We start from the raw sequence: 19,925 nt of genomic DNA, 5'->3' as shown, positions 1-19,925 counted from the left end.
TCACAGGGAGGCCCTCGTGGTGACATGTGTGTACACGCACAAAAGTTCTTCCTGGTCAGCTGGCCTCCCAGCATCTGCCTCTGGCTAGTAGACTGACAGGCTCCAGTTGTCAGCTCAGCTCTGCCACTCTCCACCCTGTATGTCCTTGGACAAGTCTCCCATCTTTCTTGTTTTTAAGATGGAGAAAATGCCACCTACATCTCAGGGTCAAGGTGAGGATTAAACAAAATAATGTGTGTGAAAGCGCCTCTAGTGACAGCAGATAAGTGCCATATGCTCCGGGTACATAGTGAGTGATCAATATAAATGTTAGTGTCTCCATTCATGAGGAAGCTGCTTTGTAGGGTGTGCTACTTGATGGCTCCAGGCACTGGCCAACTTCACTTCATCCACCTCTGGTCAGGAGTGATTTATGTCATCATAGTTACTTATGCCCTGAGACAGAAGAGAATGCCTGGGGGAATTGCTTGGGGGAATGCCTCTTTTCTGAAATATTTCCTATGAAATAGTCTGGCTCCAGGCCCACTACCTAAAGAAATATGTTTGAGATTATTGGCATAAAAATAATAATAAACCACCTTAGAAAGCAATAGATATGCAGATGGCGGGTTCCAGAGCTTTAGATGGAATAACTCTCTTAGCCTCTCAGCAGCAGCCACCAGGAAGAAAACAGACTGAAATAAGTAGTGGAATTATAAGTGGACATTTGTTATTTGGGGGTCACGTGGCATCCATTCCCCCTTCTTAGGGTTAATATCAGCGTGATTTCTCCTGGGGAAATCCCGTTGCCCACACTGCTATCTTGGGTGGCTGAAAATTAAAGTTTTCTGCCCTCCCCAAGTCCAAGAATGAGCTCACAACCCAACTGGTCAATCAGACTCTCCCTCTTCCAAGACCTGGAAACAAGGAAGGAATGTGCAAGGACAAAAGAAAACAATAACATTAATAATAACGGAAGGCATTTTCTTTCTAGTGGTGACACCCTATCTAGGTCATCGTTGCTTCTGCCACCACCACCCACAGCCCACCAGCTTCATGTCTGCCCCTGGAAGCCCACCTCTCTCCAGAGCTCCAGATGCAGGAACCTAGCTGACATCTGGACAGCTACAACCTGACGTCCCAAGGGTATTAACATGTTTAAGACTGACCTCATCATCTACCCTCACCCCTCAACCTGCTCCTCTCCCACGTTCCCTGTCTCAGGCAGGCCATTTCCCAATGGAGAAACTTGGGAATTATCCTAGGCCCTTCCTTTTTCATCCATCACCCAACTGATCTCCAGGTCTGTCGCTTCTACTTCATAAAGAGCTTATAAACCCATTCCTCCTCCATCTGCCTCAGTTCGGGCCTTCATCCTTTCTCTCCTGGAAGATGGCAATAGCTTCTCCAGAAAGATGCTTACTGTCTCTAAGCCTTTTTCCTCCAACTCATCTTCCATGCTGTAGTCAGGGCAATCTTTCTAAAATCTTCCATGTGGTTAGGTCAAAGGCTTGAATCTCTTCAATATCTTGTTCCTTGCCATTCAGTAGAACAAGACTCCTTACCATGATAAAGAAGGTCTTGTCTTCCTTGCTACTCTGTCCTGTTTCCTCTTATCTCTCAACACTCCTACCCAAGTACCTTCCTCTAGCTACATGAAATTCCTCACCGACTCCTGGACATTCTTTGCTTTTTTGAGCCTCCAAGCCTTTGCATATGCTATTTTCCTCTGCTTGGAATGCCCTTCACCCTCTTTACCTAGAAAACTTTTTCTTAGGCTTTAAGACCAAACTCAAACATCCCCTATTTAGGAAGGCCTTTTCTGAACCTCACAAGCAGAATTTACCATTCCTTCTTTTGAGCTCCCATTACACCTATTTCCCAATTCTACTACAGCACATATTTTACTGTTTTGCATTTATCCTGCAAGTCATGTCCCAATCTGTCCCCTCTAATCAGCACACCACCTCAGAGTAGGACAAGTGAATGAGTACATTTTGGTTGGAGACAAAAAGGAGCTGGTCTTAGGTCTGCTTTTTTCCCCATGGGAAGCTGGTTTGAAATGGGCTTGTTTACATTTCTGAGAGTGATTAAGATGTAAGCCTGGAACTGCTTACTACACCCATACTGCCCCTACAAGGAAAACACTGCCTGGGAATGGACCTCAACCAAAGGAAGACAGAGTTTGTGCATGGAGTGAGACCAGGTTCCCATGGTGACATTTGAGGCCCTAGATGCAGCCATACCTGAAGTCACACATGACTTAAACTTTTCAGTTGTGTAAGCCATTCCCTCTTTTTTGCCTGTCATTTTGAACATGGATCTTCCATCTATTGCAAGCCAAAGAGTCCTGATATCTCTAAGGAACACTGAAATAGACTACCCCTGGACAGAAAAACTTAAAAATCCACATGTCATACATCAAAATAAAAGTATAGGATTAATTCAAAGAGAGAATGGCCCTGTGGCTGGCAAGACTTGACTGTGACCTAATTGAACAAAGACTTATAGAGGGCATATGTTGTGCCTAGACTCTAAGACCTGACATAGAAAATGTCCATTGGAAAGTGGAATGGTCAGACATGGGTGCCTGGACAAAGGACGGTAGTGGAAAGATTTGGCAGTGCCCATCCAAGCACTATCCCAGTTAAGAGGTATCAGAGTTTCCTTGGCAAGATTCCATCTAGTGTGGCGGCTCTGAATCTGAAGTCCTATGGCTGAGCTTGGAGTTTCGTGAACCTCCTGAAATTGTATGTGTAACTGTGCATCTTTCAGAGAAGAGTGTCCATAGTTTCAATCAGATTCGCAGAGGGGTTCATTAGGCCCAGTAGGTTAAGAATTGCTGATGTAGTAAATGAAAGTGTTTCCGGCATCCTAGCAGAGAAGCTCTTCTGAAAACCACCCACATTCTTTTGTATATTTCTGTCTCAATCTCAGGACGCTACCCTCTGATAATCAACTTTCTCACATGGCTCGTCTCCAGAGAGAAAATGCAGTGAGCAACTGATGGAGGCACCTGGCTCCACCCGAGAACTGTTTCTCATTGCAAAGTAAGGACTGGGGACATCAGAGAAAGGAGGGACTGCATTACCCTAGGCAGCCCCAATGCAAGTATAACAGAACTTGGGAAATAATAACTAGAATTTCTTGAGCGTGGTCCAGATGCTTTCATATGTTATCTCATTTAATCATAACAAACCTGTAAGAGGGAAATTATTATCCCTATTTTTACAGGGAAAAAAATCAAGGTTTATAGAGGTTACGAAATTTCCTCAGGGTCACATAGCTGCCAAGACCTTGCGTTTTTCATGCAGCCAACTACTACCACAAACCACATGCAAGTGATAGTAATCACACGCTGGTCTTTGTGGTAACTTTGGTCTTGATATCCCTTCCACATGTTTCTAGCAGTGAACCCTGCTTCCACTCTGGCCACAGGGTATGTGAGTCCAGGCACAGCTGCCTGGGATACTCCCTGGACAAAGAGGTTGATTTAGGGATGGAAACATGACCCAGTTCAGGACCAATAGAAGTCTTCCCTGGACTATGTAAATGGAGACAGCAGGAAAGCTCTTTGCCTCTTGGGTCTTGGAGAAAACTAAATTTTTGAGAAAAGAGAATAAAGTAAATCAGAAACCAGAAGAGATGAGAGATGGGCAGCAGGAGCTCCAGCAGGACTGGGCCTCCAGTTCCAGTTCTAGAAGTTCTTTGCACTCTGCGAACTTCTAACAGCCTGGACAGATAGTCAATGGATGGAAGCGCAAAAACAATAAACTTCATAGCCAGTTTTCACTGCATTTATTCTTCACATCGAGACTCTAAGGTGGGTTCTAGTCTTTTTACCAAAATAGAGAAATAAGGGAAAAAGTGGTTAAGCAAATTGCCCAAGATTACACACAGGCGAGTGGCAGAGCAGACCTTAGGATGCAGGGCTCCAACTCGATCACTGCGTTATGCTGCTTTCCATCAGCAAGATGAAAGTATATGCCAATTTTGAATCCTATCAGTGAAAACAGAGTGATGTTAAGCCCTTGTTTGAGGAGGGAGCCAGAAGTAGTGTAAATACCTCCAGTGAGGAAAGTCTGCCCCAGAAGATGGATTTCTTCTTAGCTTATCTAGAGAACCAATGTATTAGTATTTTGCTGTAACAAACAACTCCAAACATCTCAGTGCCTTACAACAACAAGGTTTATTTCTTGTGCTCAGGTTTGCTGTTCAGTTGCATTTCAGCTCAGCTCTGCTCCACATGTCTTCTTACTCCAGGACTCCGGCTGAAGGAGCAGCCACCATCTGTGACATACCGATCTTATGGCAGAAGGCAGGAAAGCAAGAGGCCAAGCCAAACTGTGCAATCTCATCGAAAGCTTCTGCTAGGACATAGCATGAAACATGGCTACTCACATTCCATTGGCCAAAGCAAGTCACATAGCCAAGCTCGACAATATATTCCACCTGCTGGAATAACTCCTTAAAGAAATATATTCCACTTACTGGAATCATTCTTGGAAGCCATGTGGCACAAAGTGTGGATGTATAACGCCTTCGTAGAGAGGAAGAAGATGGTTGCAAACAATAACACAATCAATTATACCAGGAAACAAAGCCTGTGCTGGAACAATGGAACTTATGACAAATCTACGGGTCATCACAGGGAGCCCTCCACCAAGGTTGATGGGAAGAGAACATAAAGCTTCCAGACTTTCTGAATTGAGCAAAGATAGTCTTGGCCGCAGACAGGACAGGTTTCGGAGGCAAAACAGAAAATCCTGAGAGCTAAAGCCTTCAACATCTGGAGCCCAAACAAGGACCTAACAAAATGCCATAATACAATGGCCCAAGGGGATGCCTGATGGGCGTGTCATAAGAATAATTATTTCTCAGAGCATTGAGTTGTAAATAATTTCCCCTTCTGTTTTCTATTGCATTATTGTGCTACTTTCTTAATTATAAAAAATAAATAAATAAATATTTTTTAAAAAGACACATGCCCTTTCTGAAGCCTAAAACAGTATGGGTAGCAGAGACAACAGCTTTTCAATGACAAACCTCACCATGTTGAGGAAGGTTCATATGTTGATGAAGCAGCAAAGGTGTGTCATTTCAGTCCTATGGGGTAAACAGTCCTGCCACCTACTTAATGACTAACAAATAGAATGATGTTCAAGCTAATGTCTCTCCTTGGGTTGGGTGTATATGAACAAATTAAACTTCACTTCCAAACCCAGACAGTCCAGAAATTTTCCACTCAGATTCCATCTGAGGTTGAAGAAAGACAAAGTCCACCATGAGTTCAAGATGAGTTGGAGATCTTGGATTTCTTTCTGGCCTGAGAAGAGACATTAGGCAACTGGGTTTAAAATGTCATAGCTGGAAATAAATCTATGAGGAGTCAGCCCTGTGGTTTTGTAAAAATTAAAAATGAGTTTGGGCCCATTTGAGCCCAATTTGATGCAATATGCATAGGGACTTAAGCCATGTCTTTGAAGTTATGAAGACTTTTAACCATTGGCCCTATCACTTGACAACTCTGTGACTGCGGGCAAGTAATTTAATTTCTCTGTACCTCAATTTTTCCTTTAAAAATGGGATAATAATAGTATCTACCTCACTGGAATGTGTTTTTAGGATTAAATACACACATCTACAGCTCCTATCACAGTACCTAACATGCAGTAAGCAAATAACAAATTTGGGTTATAAATAATAATGTAAGAGGGACAAAAATGATTGATACATGTGTTTGTAGCTTTTCCCCTTCCTCTCCCCTTGAAAAAAAAAGTGACGTTACTTGGTCAGCGTTTCCTCCTTCTGCCCCTTCTCCCATGCTCTCCTCCACTTTGGGGTCTTACTGGGGAAATCCGGCTAATCAGTGGGAAAAGAACCAGAGAAATGGGGATCGGAATTTGCAATGAAAAAGGCTAAACAGAACAAAAACAAAACAAGCAAACAATAAACAAGAGGAAAAGGGGGTAGTCTGAGGAAGGGGGAGAAGTGGGCCTGACCACTGGGGCTATTTGTGAGTTTTGAGAAGAGTGGAAAATAAATGGGATGAGAGATTTTGGAGCTGTTGCATAGTGTGAGAGGTGGGAACTGATAAACCAAGGAAAAGAATATAATTCATTATCTCTTGCTGCGTAATAAATTATCCCCAAATGTAGCAGGTCAAAACAATAAAGATTTATCATCTCACTGTTTCTGTGAGTCAGGAATTTGGGAGAAGCTTAGCTGAGTTATTCTGGCTCAACATCTCTCATGAGGGTGCAGTTAAGATGTTAGCCAGGTCATCTGAAGACTGGAAGACCCACTTTCAAGATGACACACTCATGTGGTTGTAGGCAGGAGGCCCCAGTTTACCACCACGAGGGCTCTCCAGAGGGCTGCCCAAGCGTCTTCGCAATGTGGCAGTTGACTTTCCCAGAGTGAGAGATCCAGGAGAGAGAAAAGGGAGGAAGCTGCGAGGGCTTTTCTGACCCAGCCTTGGAAATCACTCATTGTGTCACTTCCACTATCTATATTCTATAGTGACTACTAAGTCTTACAAGATTCAAGGGGAAGGGAATAGGCCTCTGTCTTTGGAAGTGGGGGAGTATCAAAGAATTTGTGGACGTATTTTAAAACCACCAAAAGGATTTAAGGGAGTGTTGCTGTGGATTGTGATTTTGAGTCCCTTGAATATCATTCGGGGACTACATGTGAGATTTGGAGTTATTTTTGTTTTGAATGCATAATTTTTGTCATTGTTGCTTTAATATGACATGGTTCCTAGATTTGCTCTATATATTTCAGAATCCTTTCCCTTATGCCTGAATGATATCCTTTAGCATTCTTGTAATCCAGGGCTGCTGGAGGTAAATGCTCTTAGCCTCCTTCTCCTTCTGGGACTCTAATTACACATACATAAGACTATTTGATATTGTCCCACAAGTCTTGAGGCTCAGTTCATTTTTTAAAATCTTTTCATTCTGTTCTTCAGATTGGATCATGTTACTTATCTGCCTTCAAGTTCCCTGACCCTGCCTTCTGCTATCTCAAATCTGCTGCTAAATACCTTCAAGTATTATTCACTTTAATTATTACTTTCACTTCTAGAATTTTCATTTGTGCTTTTTTGTGGTCTCCATTTCTTTGCCAAGATTATCTTTCTGTTTATTCCTTTAATTACCTGAATATATTTATAATAGTTACTTTGAAGCTTTCATTTTCTAAGTCCAATATCTGGGCCATCTGGGGTTTAGTTTTTTTATTGCCTGCTTTTTTCTTAACTAAAGATCACATTCTTTTCTTTCTTTGTATGTCTAGTGTTTCTTGATTGAAAACTAGATGTTGTAATTAATATATAGTGGGGTATGTATTACTGTATAGACATATCTGGGTTTTGTTGTCTTCTCCTGAAAGGTATTGATTCTGCAGTTGTTACTGTGAATCATTTTGAACTAGTAAAGGCAGGTTCAGTTTTACGATTTGTTAGTGTGGGTCTGTGGAAAGTCCAAAGTGTTTCTCAAGCCCCTCCAACTTGGTAGGACTCAACTTCCAAACTCTGCCTCTACTGAAAATCTTGTCACGACTTCATTCTGGGTTTTGTTAGGGAAGGTACAAATTAGGTCTTACTCTATGGCAGTGGTTCTCAACTGGGGCAGTTCTGCCCCTAAGGGACACTTAACAATGTCTGGAGACTTTTTTGATTGTCACAAGTTGTTGGTGGGGCACTAGTGGCATCTAGTTAGTGGAGGCCAGGGATGCTGCTAAATATCCTACAGTGCACAGGACAGCCTCCCATGACAAAGAACTCTCCTATCCAAAATGTCAATAGGATCAAGTTTGAGAAGCCCTGCTCTAGAGACAGTCCTTCCTCCTAAGGTGTGGTCTAGAATCTCAGCTGGATGCCAGGGGTATTAACAAGCCATTAATGAGATCTCTCTACCCTGGCAGGGCTGAAATTCCAGTGATCCCCAGCACTGCTCATCCTCTAGTATCTTATACTGTGCTCTCACACCTGTAGCAGCTGCTCTCTGGAAATCCTCAGGTGGTCTTGTTTGCACATGTGTCTCTCAGCCAGACTCGGAGGGGACCTCCACACCTAGCTCTCTCTGTATAGCACCCTGCTCTCTGATATCCTGCTCCATGGATTCTAGCGTCTTCAGTTGCCCTGAGCTCTGATCAATGCCTCCTTCATTCAGTGGGACCACTGTGCTCAGCTCAATTCCCAGTTCTTTCTATCATAGGTACGATATTCTCCCCAGGTAGAGAGCTGGACAATTATGGAACTCAACTCCTTACTTTTCTATCTCTCAGGGATCACAGTCTTGCTATATTTGTTGTCCACTGTCTGACAAAAGTTGCCCCGTGTATTTTGTCAGGTTTATAGTTGTAGTGAGAGGGTTAATCCATACCAGTTACTCCATCATGGTTAGAAACCGAAGTCCATGTGTTTATCTTGGACTTTCTATTTCTAGTCAAAGCCTTGTAGAATCTGATGAATCTGAAGAATTATGATAACACACCCACACTGTAGGTGTTCCTGACCTGTCACTACTTGCTGAAGACATCTAATTCAGATTCTCACTCAACAGATATGTCCTGTGCCCCCATCATGAGCAAGGTTCTCTCACAAAGGACAAATCAGTTTATCCTCATAACAATCCTGAGAGGTACGCATCATCATCCTTGTTTTTTATGAAATAAACTTGTGTCAGGAAGTGCAATTTTCCTAAAATTTAGGGAGATGAAACAAATCCAGAGATAATATGGAAATATGTCAGAACTGTAAATTGGTCTCCCTGATTCCAACTCCAATATCCTTTCTCTCCTTTCCAGCGTCTGCAGCTGTCTTTTGGGATCTATCTACCACTCCTCAGAGGAGATTAAATGGCCTCCAAACGTGACTAGTTTTTCCCTTCTCACACCCATCTGCTCTCTGCTATTTTATTCGTACTTTTCTTTTCTGGCAAAACTGTATCTGGTGCTGGGCCTCTTCATCCACATTTGACCTGGGACATATCTGAGGCTGAACATTGCCTGTCTCCGAGGGAACCAAGGACTTACATTTTCAAGAACATGTTGTCCAACATTTACATCACACGACTTCATTTCCTGTGTTAAAATCTCTTAAAAATAAGTGTTAACTGAGCAATCAGTTGAGTAACACTTAATGCTTTCCATGGAGCACCAGTAAACACTGACCTATTTATTCCTATTCTTATAAATCGGAAACCACTTCTTAAAACCACTTCTTAACACGGTTGAAATAGAACCGTGTTATCTGTTTACACTATAAAATCACAACAAAGAGCAACTACGTTGTAGTGGGTTGAATGTTGGCACCTAAAAAAACAGAAAAAAAGAAAAGAAGAAGAGATATATCTACGTCCTAACCCCCAGAACTTGTCAATGTGACCTTATTTGAGAAACAGATCTTTGCAGATGTAATTAAAGGTCTTGAGATGAGATCATCCTTAATATCCAGGTGGTTCTAAATCCAATGACAAGTGCCCTTATAAGATACAGGAGAGGAGAGACACAGAGACACAAGGAGTAGACTATGTGAAGATGAAGGTAGAGATTGGAGTGATGCCAAAAGCCACCAGAAGCTGGAAGAGCCAAGGAACAGAATCCTTGCTAGGGACTTTGGAGGCAGGGGAGCCCCGCCAACACCTTGATTTCAGACTTCTGGTCTCCAGAACTGTGGGAGTATAAAATTTTGTTGTTCTAAGATACCTAGTTTGTAGTAATTTGTTAGGACACAGGAAACTAATACGCATTTGTTCTCAGAAAAAGACAATCTGATACTAACCACACTGGACTCCCACAGATCTTTTCCATTAATATTTGGTTTCCTTCTTGTTCATGGGTTTCCTCAATGGATAACCTTTGCTAGTACTAATAGCCAACTATCACAGTGGGCTACAAATGTTTAAGTAAAAATAGGAGAAAAACAAAATTGTGTAAATTAAGAAACACCTAAATTTCCTGCTTATTAGCAGCGTGTGTGCTTCCATCGCTGTGTGCTTCCATAGCAACCTATGTGGTACAGTTAGAATGCTTTCAGCTGCAAGACAGTGGAAAATCCAAACCAAAGTAACTTAAACCTCAAGAATATTTACTGGCTCACATTGTGAAAGAGCGAAGGCGGGATAGGCTTCAGAGCTGGGGTGATTCAGTTGATAGACTGAATCTTCTCTCCACTCTGCCATTTATAGTACTGGTTACTTTTTAAGGCTGTTCCCCTCACTGTTGGAGGAAGGCTGTTCCCCTCACTGTTGGAGGAAGGCTACCATAGGGAAGCAGGGCTAACATGATTCCTCTTTTAGGTCCAGGAAGAGAATCAGAAAATGAGAGACAGAAACAGAGAGAGAGGCTTCTGTAGCTCTCTCCTCAGAGAAGGTGCTTCCCAGAAGACTTCAGCAAACCCCTCTAAGTTAATTAGCCAAAATTGGACCCAGGCCCTTTTTTGAACCAATTGCTGATAAGAGCAGATGAATCACCTATTGAGGGTGGCTCAGCCTCCCTGAGGCGTCCAGAGGATGCATAAAATGGGGAAGGGGGTAGATGGGTAGATAGAAAATGGAGCTTCTGTCAGGGAAGACAGGGAAACAATGATGGGTAGGTATTGTATATAAATGATAATGCAACAATACCAATGTGCCCACCACCCCATCCACCTTAAAATATAAAATACAGCCATGGTCGAAGATATCTGCATTCTCCTGCACAATCACATACCCTTCTTCCTCCTTAGAGTTAGCTGCAAATTTAAATTTAGGGCTTATCATTCTCATGTACTTGAGTCCATTTTTACTATATGTTTGTATACCTAAGCAGTATATTGTATTATTTTGTATGTTTCTGAACTTAATATAAATGGGATCATACTGTACATAGACTATTCTCTAACTTGCTTTTATTGTTCATTATCAGATTTGTGTGACACGTCCACAGAAATACGTGAAGTTCCAGTGTATGAATGTATTCATTCATTCTCCCATTGATAAACGCTTAGGTTAGTGCTTTTTTTTTTCTTTAAATACTACAAAAAAAGCTCTGTGAACGTTCTCAGTACATGACTCTGTGTATTCCTAGAAGAATTTATTTTGGGTATATAAATAGAAGTGGCATTATTGAGTTATAAGGTATGTATGTCTTTAACTTTTGTTATTCTCAATGGAGACTGTACCAAGTTAAAGCTCCACCCGTTATGTATTAGAATTCGGCCTCACCACACCACAGCCAGCACTTGCTGAGTTCAACTTTAAAATCTGTGGGTCTTGTAAATCTTCCTTAAATGGTATTTCGCTTTTGCAGGTCTCTAAACTCCATGGTGGACAAAGACTGAGTTTATTTCATTCATTCCTAGACCCCACATAATGCTTAGCACTTGGTAAGTTTCACGAGGGAGAGTAGGGTCAGATGCTGAGTTTTCTGAGGGGAGGGTCCCAGCCTCACTCTTCCCTGCATAAATCCTTTGCTATGTTGTTAACAGTAAGAAGTGTCAAGGGACCTGATGGCCCCAGTAAGATAACTTTGGAATTAAATGGTATTAAGAATAGACATATAAATCAGTGTAATAGAACAGAGAGCCTAGAAACAGACCCACTCACATATGGTCAATTGATTTTTGACAAAGGAACCAAGGTAATTTAGTGAGGAAAGGATAGTCTCTTCAAGAAATGATGTAAGAATAACTGGGTATCCATTAGGAAAGAAAAAACCTTGACTCATACCTCACACCAAGTTTTCAAAAGTTAACTTGAAATGAATCGCAGACCTAATTATAAAAGCTGCATTATAAACTATAAAACTTCCAGGAGAAAAAATAGAAAATCTTTGTGACCGAGAAATATACAAAGATTCTTAGAACACGAAAAAACACAAACAATAAAAGAAAAACTTGGTAAATTAGACTTCATCAAACTTACCTGTTGACAGTAAGAAGGGAGGGAGGGTACAGAAGAAATCTTGCTATTAGCTGAATCAGTGCACACACACGGGATGGGGGATGGGAGGGTGTCTTCACCTTTGCTCTCAAGTTGTCTCATCAGTCTTATCAAGGAGTCCTCTCTTTTCTCCTTCCCCCAGGTCACTTAACCCCTCACTATGACTCTTGGCCAGGGTCTCCCTCAGCCTCTGGCTCAGACTCAGTCATTCAGGTCGAATTGGTTTACCCTTCGGTGGAGATGGGGGTTAGGGAAGTGGTGGGTGGGCAGGTAGAGGGCGTGAAAAAAGAGAAGGAAAGCGGCCTTCCTGGTTCCACCTCAGCAGGGAGCGTATAAACACACCAACTTCTCAGCACAAAATCTGGTTTTCCCTCTGATTTTTAAAATACCTCCTTCTATTGTTCTAACTTAGTATAGGCCAAATTTCTAGATAAAAAAAAGACAAGTGTGCACCGCACCACCCAAAACGCTGGGGACTGCGTTCGAACACTTTCTGTTTGTTCCAAATCTGTCTTCTCGGCAGCGGTTCTCAACCAGGGGCAGTAGCGCCCCCTGGAGGCATATGGAAATATGTGGTGCATTTTCAGTCAGCTCTCTGCTTAGAAACTTAGTGTGTCAGGGCCAGGGATGTTGAAGAACCTGCAAATGAGCAGGACAGACCTGCACAGTGAAAAACTGTATGACCTAAAGTACTAAGAGTGCCCTCCATGAAAATTCTGTGGGCTCTAAGAAGCTGAGGGCAAAGCTTTTCGTTTTCACAAGTGTGTCCCCCACACCTAACCCAGGGCCTGGCACACAATGGGAGCTCCAAGAACACTTGCTGAGTGAAAGAATGTAGGCATGAATGCAGTATTCTATGGCATCAGCTCACAGAACTCAAGCACCTGCTACAAGCACACCTTGCAAACCAGGGTGTTAACTCATCAGTCAGAAACAGATTAGGAATCTGAAGGAAAAATACTCATCCAGCAGTAAGTGAAACTGTCTTTAGATGTGGGGAAAAAAAATTGTTTTTTATTCCTGAAAAGTTATTAAATCCCATCTCCCCTCCGGTTTAGAAATCTGAAGGAGGTTGCAAAGATACAATCACAGTAAAAATAATAATAATAAAAATAAAAATAAATACTCTGACATCACAAAGCAGTTTTACGTGCAAAATCTTATGCACATAAACCCTGCCCACGGACAGGGAGCATGAATGAACATGTCAGGACAGTTGGCCAGAGCAGTTACATGGGCTTTCGAGAGAAGGTGAGCTCCCAGCCCAACTTACTAGGAGGAGAGGGCAAGTGATTAAGAGCTGGGCTCTGGATCGGAGGGCACGGATTCAAACCTAGGCTGTGACACTCAGTATAACAGATGCCTAGACTTTGGGTAAGTTGCCAGATTTCTCTATGCTTCAATTTCCTCATCTATAAAATAGGGATGAGACTTACCCTATAGAAAATGTGAAGATTAAATGAGATGATGCAGGTAAAACATAAAGTGCCTGACACTTAATAAACTTATTATTATATGAAAAGCAACCCCAGACAAATGGCCAGTATAAAGGCACTGACTACCTTGAGGAATAAGAATAGGCATTTGGCCATTTAACCCAAGGACATGAGCAGACCAACAGAACATCATGTTCTTAAGAGACACAAATGAAGTAATTTTATTCTGCCTCTAAGTCATTTTGTTCCCTGGTTGAACGACACAGTGCTGTGACTCACATTAAATTGTAATTGTGTTTCTATATCCCTCTGCTGATAAATATTTCATTTTTAGGCCTCCTTTGCAAAAATGAAGGTCTTCCAGCCAACTTATTCTTCATTCGAACTTTACAAATTCATTTTTCTTCCCCCTCTCCCTACCCCCACCCCCGCCACCTCCTTCCCCACACCACTGCTGGCATTTTGCTGTGCGAAGGGCTAGATTTGTGTTTTATTCCAATAACTTTGAACATTGATAATAATGAAAACACTTGGCATCTGTTTTCTGTTGAAATTTTAAAGCTTCAGAGCAATATTTACCAAACCCATTTCCCCAACCACTGCTCTCAGATTTAATTAAGTAACAGTAAAATATGACATTCCAAATCAGAGTTACAAGCTGTTCTTGGGCTGTGTCATGGCCAATCCTGTATATGTTCAAATTTATGAGTATGCTACTCGAGAAACATCACTTACCAGCTGATCCAACAAATGCTCTCTCCTCTGCTCGCATGTTTTCCCGACTCAAATCCCAGTCAAAACCCACTTCCACACATTTTAGAGACTGGGGGTAATATGGGGAATATTTCAATATTGGTAGTAAAAAAAATCGTTTAGTAAAGATGGTCTGGCATAAACAAATTAAAGTAGAAGCAGGAAAGAATATTTTTTATCAAACTCAAGTCCACATTCAGAAACTTGAGAAAATTTTCCCTGAGAGAGCATGTGGGCAGCAACTTTCACATATCCAATTACACAGCCGCAGTATATAATTTGAAACAAACCCAATATTATTAAATATTACTAGGTGTAGTAATATTTAAACAAATAGAAGACAAATCATAATAGAGTCGAGAATTTAGCAGTGGAAAGAATTTAATCCAATCCTCCTCTGTTCCCATTTTACAGATCAGGAAGTAAACAGAGAGGAGGCCAAGTGCCATAATAAATCCACACACATAGGAGGCAGAGCCGGGACCAGGTCTTCTGAGTCTCACAGAGCTTACTTAAGAAGGGAAGTCAAGTCTTTGGCCTGCCTGGGTGCCCTTCTAACTTTCTCAGAATGTTTCCAGCACTGTGATTATTTGATTAAAATTAAATAAAATTTAAAATTTAGTCCCTTAGTCAGATAGCCACTTTTTGAGAGCCCAACACGTGTCTAGCAGCTAGTGAATTACACAGCACAGATGCATAAATGTTTCCATCATTACAGGAAATTCTACTGGACAGTACTGGACATACACTGGACCATACTCAGTGAGAAGGCCTAGCAGACTTCTCATTGAACTTATAAACTCCATGTTTGTTCGTACTGTACTCCCACACCTACTACACTGCCCAGCATGCCTTGGGAATCCCATGACTTGTATGAAGCCGCAGAATGACATCAGGGGCTGTGACCCCTCACATCTTCTCCTTGCCCAGTAGGGCTTTCCTGCACGCTTCGAGGGAGCTGCAATGAAGGCCAAGGACCACATCCTGCGTAGCTTCCTCATCTGGGGCCAGGAGCAGCATAGGGAGGCCAAAAACAAGACAAAGGGGACTAGCACTCTCCTTCAGACCCTCCCTAAACTGAGCTCATGCCTCCAAGAGAGTCTAAGGGCATTCAGAGGCCACTCCCAGCGTGTTCTGATGCTTCCTGGGATTTCATAAGAAGCCTGATACACTCTCCAGAGAATATCAACTAATATCTGTATGGCCTTTTATAGACGAAAAGTAATGCCATGGCGTCTCCTTTGATCCATACAACTGGTGAAGCAGAGACCTCCATTTTATAATTGAGAAATGTGAGGTTCAAAGAAGTAAGGCTTGCCAAAGATATGCACGGAAGCAAGATTCCAATGAAAAATTCTAACTTTAAAACTTGCTTTTTGTGCCACCACCTCTTCCTCCTTCTTCCCTGAAGATTACAGATATGTCCCAGGCCTTCTTGAAGACACAGTCTGGATCCTACACATCTGTGTAGCCCAGGTAATATCTAGCAGTACCCTTCTCAATCGAATGGTCCTTAGCCTGGCTCTCACATCTTACTCTCTTCTCTAGCGGAGAGGTTGAGAAGGTTGAGAAGACAAATCAAATCCAAAGGGAAATGAGTCAAATATTTGGAATTGCACGTCGAAGTGGTCAACTCCAGAAATATAGGAATTTTGTACAAATTCACTTCAAAGGAGTGAATTTCTTATTCTGACATAGGTAGTCACATTACAATTATCAGTATTTTGGGGTTTGCAGGACAAAAGGTATCGGTTTCATGTTCTTGAGCTCTCCAGTCAACACACACACACACACACACACACACACACACACACACACACACAGCTAGGATTCTATGGACACTCAGTATTCCAAGAACATAATGTAAATCTCATAAGAGAAATGCAAATCAAAACAAGGGTATATCACCTCACACCTGTTAGAATGGCTATCATCAAAAAGACAAGAGATAATAGGTGTTGGTGAGGTTGTAGAGAAAGGAGAATCCCCATGCACTGTTAGGGTATTGGGAAATAGGATGTTCTTGTGCAGAGCAAACACTCCAGTGAAAAATAGGCAAGTCTAAAGCTCTCTATACAGAATGCCTCAGTTTCTAAGTTCTCTACCCTGAAGAGTTGACTAGAAAGCAAATGCCCTGAGAATTTCATAATGGCTTTTCTCTAGAGTTAAATAAGACTTTGCTATCATATTCAATATGAAAATGTCATATCAACAGTCCCTCAGCATATCACCAATAGGAACTGTTCTCAAAAACTTCAGTACAAAAGCCATTTCAGGAAGGTGCTTAAAAATGCTTAAAAATGAACTGGAAAAAAAAGACTAAGCTAGAGAAGCGGTGACGAAAGTGGAGGGAGAGCTTTAACCTAAAATTAAGTTACTTTATGGAAGGTAGTTACATCAGATACAGTCTAAATCAGGTCAAATTTTTATGTGCGTACAAAGCACCTGAGAATTTTATTAAAATGCAGAGTCTCGGTCAGTGCGGTGGGGCCTGAGACTGCACTTCTAACAGCTCCCAGGTGATGCTGAAACTGCTGGGCCATGGAGCACAGTTGAGGTAATAAGAGTCCAAATGTAGATGAAGGCACCTGGGAAGAGAATGCTCCCTTACAACTCTTCTCTTCACCATGCCCTTCCCACCTCCCCCCATTCTCCCAACCCCTTCCACTCTCCACTCACCCTCTAAGAATGTGGAGTTAGTCCTCTGTTCAAAAAACAATTACTAACTAGAGTCTCTGCAAGTTAAAATTTTATGCATGGGACATCTGTTTTTGGTAACATGGCTGATTAGATCATCTGAAAACCTTCCTGCTAAAAAGCTATTTTAAAATACTAGAGAACATATTTCAAATGAATTTTTTTAAGGTGTAGTTGAGCTCACAAGAAAGTTAAAAAAAAAAAATCCTTGGGGGTTGAATACAGAAAACTGCAAACCAGAAAGTTAAGAGCATCAGCAGATGCTGTGCATCCTGGACCAGGTTCAGTAATCTAGAAACCGGGGGGTTCACTCACAAACTGGAAAAAGATGGAAGACATTGGGTCTGTATGAGGAGTAGTATGAGAAATAAGAATACCACAGTTACAGGACCACCAAGGGGTACTTCTTCTAAGTTAACTAAAAACATCTACTCAGCAGCATAGGGAAACAAGAGCAAAGCCTGACTCATCTTGGGCTCCGAGCAGAAAACATTTTTTCACCTGAAATTCATAACCATGAGTCTTCTCCCATCTAAATTTGAATATTTTTTTAAATTAATTTTTATTGCTCAAGTCTAGGAATTCTTAAACGGCAAAAGTAGCATAAAAGGTATCTTAGAGACAGAAATATCTATGCAGAGGCTAATATAAGACCTTTCAGTATAGATGAACCATCACGTTACACTGCCCCAAATTAAGTAAACCGTGCTAAAGATACGCTAACAATAAAGAAATTAAAACACACACAAGGAAACAATCTACTATGACGAAGAGAGCAAACAAACAGAAGTATTAGGCAACAAAAACTTCAAAATAACTTCGAATAATAGAACTATTGGATAAAAACTATTAAAACTCTTTAAAAATAAAACATAAAAGACTGAAAATATAAGAAAATATCTTTATGAAAACAGAGTGGGTCAATATGGAAATGGACCAAATAGAACTTCTAGAAAGAGAAAATTATAGTCATTGAAATTAAAAACACAATTGGTTATTTAACAGCAGAGAAGACACAGCAGAAGAGATAATTAATAAACTAGAAAAGAGATCTGAGAAAATTACTGAGAAGGCAGTATAGAGGTGAAGTGACAGAAAATTTGAAAAGTTTAAGAGATACAGAAAAGAGATTAAGAAAGCCCAATATATGTGTAATAGAGGCTCTAAAAGAAGAAAATAATAATAATGGAAGAAACAATTAAAGAACTGATAGCTGAGAGTTCTTCAAAGGAAGGCATGAATCCTCATTTTCAGGAAGCAGACAAAATCTCAGGCAAGAGTTTAAAACTCCACATCAGGACAAACCATAATGAAACTGAGGAACATTGAAAACAAAGAGATCTTAAAAGTAACCAAAGAAAAGACAGATTATCTTCAAAGAAGCAATAATCAGATTGACTATATAGACTTCTCAACAGTAAGTCAGAAGACAGTAAGAAAATTTCTTCAAAATAATGAAAGAAATAATAATCTACAGCCAGCCAAAATACCATACAAGGTATGGACAAAATTAAGACATCCAAAGCAAACCCTAAAAATTTACAACTAGTAGACCTTGACTAAAAGAACTAAGGTTTTTCAGAAATAAAGTAATTAAACCTAGGAGTAGGATACAAAATGGAATGATGAGCAACCTATTTCAAACCTAAACACATATTGAATTTATAAAATAAAACAACCACTACTCTGAGGGATAAAAAAAGATAACTCTCTGAAATAGAAAATAACAATAATGGGTAAGAAAGGAGCAAAAATACCTTCTACTCAGGAGGAGGGCAGAGATAATGATTCTAGCCTTAGTGAAGTGTACATGACAAAAAGTTAATGGTGGGAAATTCTAGAAAGATGATTGTGGCTGTGGAAGCAAATTTTCTAGATCTTTCCAAATCTCCAAATGAAAACGAACTAGATAACAAATCAAACAAAACAAACAAGTAACAACCAAAGGAAAAAAGAAAAGCATGTACAATTCTTAAAACTAGGTGAAAAGGTAACCCACAAATCCCAAAGTACAAGTGAGTGAGGACAAATCATCAAGAGCCATAAGACCTGAGAGGTATAAGCATCTACATGAAAAGAAGCAGAGAAGCAATGGGGCATCTGAAGCACCTGAGTATTGGAGAACCCAAAATAGCCAACGGATATTCACTGCAAAGCCTGGCAGGCCAGTCTGAGACTAGCAGTTGAAACTGGGTTGGGTTTGCCCACTTAAACAGTGGGTGAGTAAAAGGGGCCCATGGAAAGGGTGAAAAGGGCTGAAGTAGTTTAACCTCTGTGAACTCTCAAAACCTACCCTCCAAGCTTCCATTCCAGGACAAGATCCTATGCTGGGGAGGAAATGCAGGAAACAGAATAAAACTTGAGCAGGATAGAGACAACAGAGGCAAAGAAAAGTGAAGGTTCAAATAAAGTGAAAGAGGAAAACAAAACCAAGAAATCTCAGAAAGCAAGCCACTCTGTTTTACATACATATATATATGTATATGTATGTATGTGTATATATATTCAAAAGTAATAGAAGGAGCTCTGTAAAGTCAGAAAAATGATTTGAATCAAAACTCTTACTCAAAAAAAAAAAAGTCTCCTACTTGCTTTCCTCTTTAAGCCATTTTGCAGCCTGTGGCATCCTTCTGGAACAGGTCCAAGGCCATTTTTGCTGGCTATAAGCGGGGTCTCTGGAACCAGAGGGAGCAAGCACACAGCTCTTCTTAAAATTGAAGGTGCTTATGCTCGACATAAAACTGATATGTATGCAAGAGATGTGCTTATGTGTACAAAGCAAAGAACAATACAGTAGCTCCTGGTGGCAAACTGAACAAAACCAGAGTTATCTGGGGAAAGGTGACTCATGCTTGTGGAAACAGTGGCATGGTTCATGCCAGATTCCGAAGCAACTTTCCTGCTAAGACCATTGGACACAAGATCTGTGTAATGCTGTACCCCTCAAGGATTTAAACTTAAATAAACAAACAAACAAACAAACAAACATATGGATTTGTTAAAACAAAACAAAAGACTCCTTCAACAAGTTCAGAAACTAAAGGGCACAAACTGTTATCAAAACCCAGGGAATTCTGTTCCCACGAGACCTTCCTGGGAATCTGCTGGAGAACAAGCTTCAGACAACCAA

At 41.0% G+C, this 19,925-nt stretch overlaps 1 protein-coding gene and 1 pseudogene across 3 annotated transcripts in view; one reads left to right on the top strand and one right to left on the bottom strand.

Moving 5' to 3' along the window:
- CMC2 (C-X9-C motif containing 2) overlaps positions 1-19,925 on the bottom strand; it is a 106,639-nt gene that overhangs the window by 65,263 nt on the left and 21,451 nt on the right. Inside the window, exon 1 of one of the 3 annotated variants that reach the window (XM_039888830.1) lies at positions 11,892-13,388. The exons of the other annotated variants lie outside the window; for them this stretch is intronic. The gene's annotated coding sequence lies outside the window, so the exon portion shown is untranslated. Of the gene's footprint in view, positions 1-11,891; positions 13,389-19,925 lie in introns of those variants that run through there. 3 annotated transcript variants of the gene reach the window in all.
- Positions 13,104-19,750, top strand: LOC120622781 (60S ribosomal protein L35a-like; annotated as a pseudogene).

The sequence above is a fragment of the Pteropus medius genome, unplaced genomic scaffold, assembly GCF_902729225.1.
Source record: "Pteropus medius unplaced genomic scaffold, Ma_sr-lr_union100, whole genome shotgun sequence".
NCBI classification, from domain to species: Eukaryota; Metazoa; Chordata; class Mammalia; order Chiroptera; family Pteropodidae; genus Pteropus; species Pteropus medius.
This window is presented reverse-complemented; position numbering and strand designations above follow the sequence as displayed.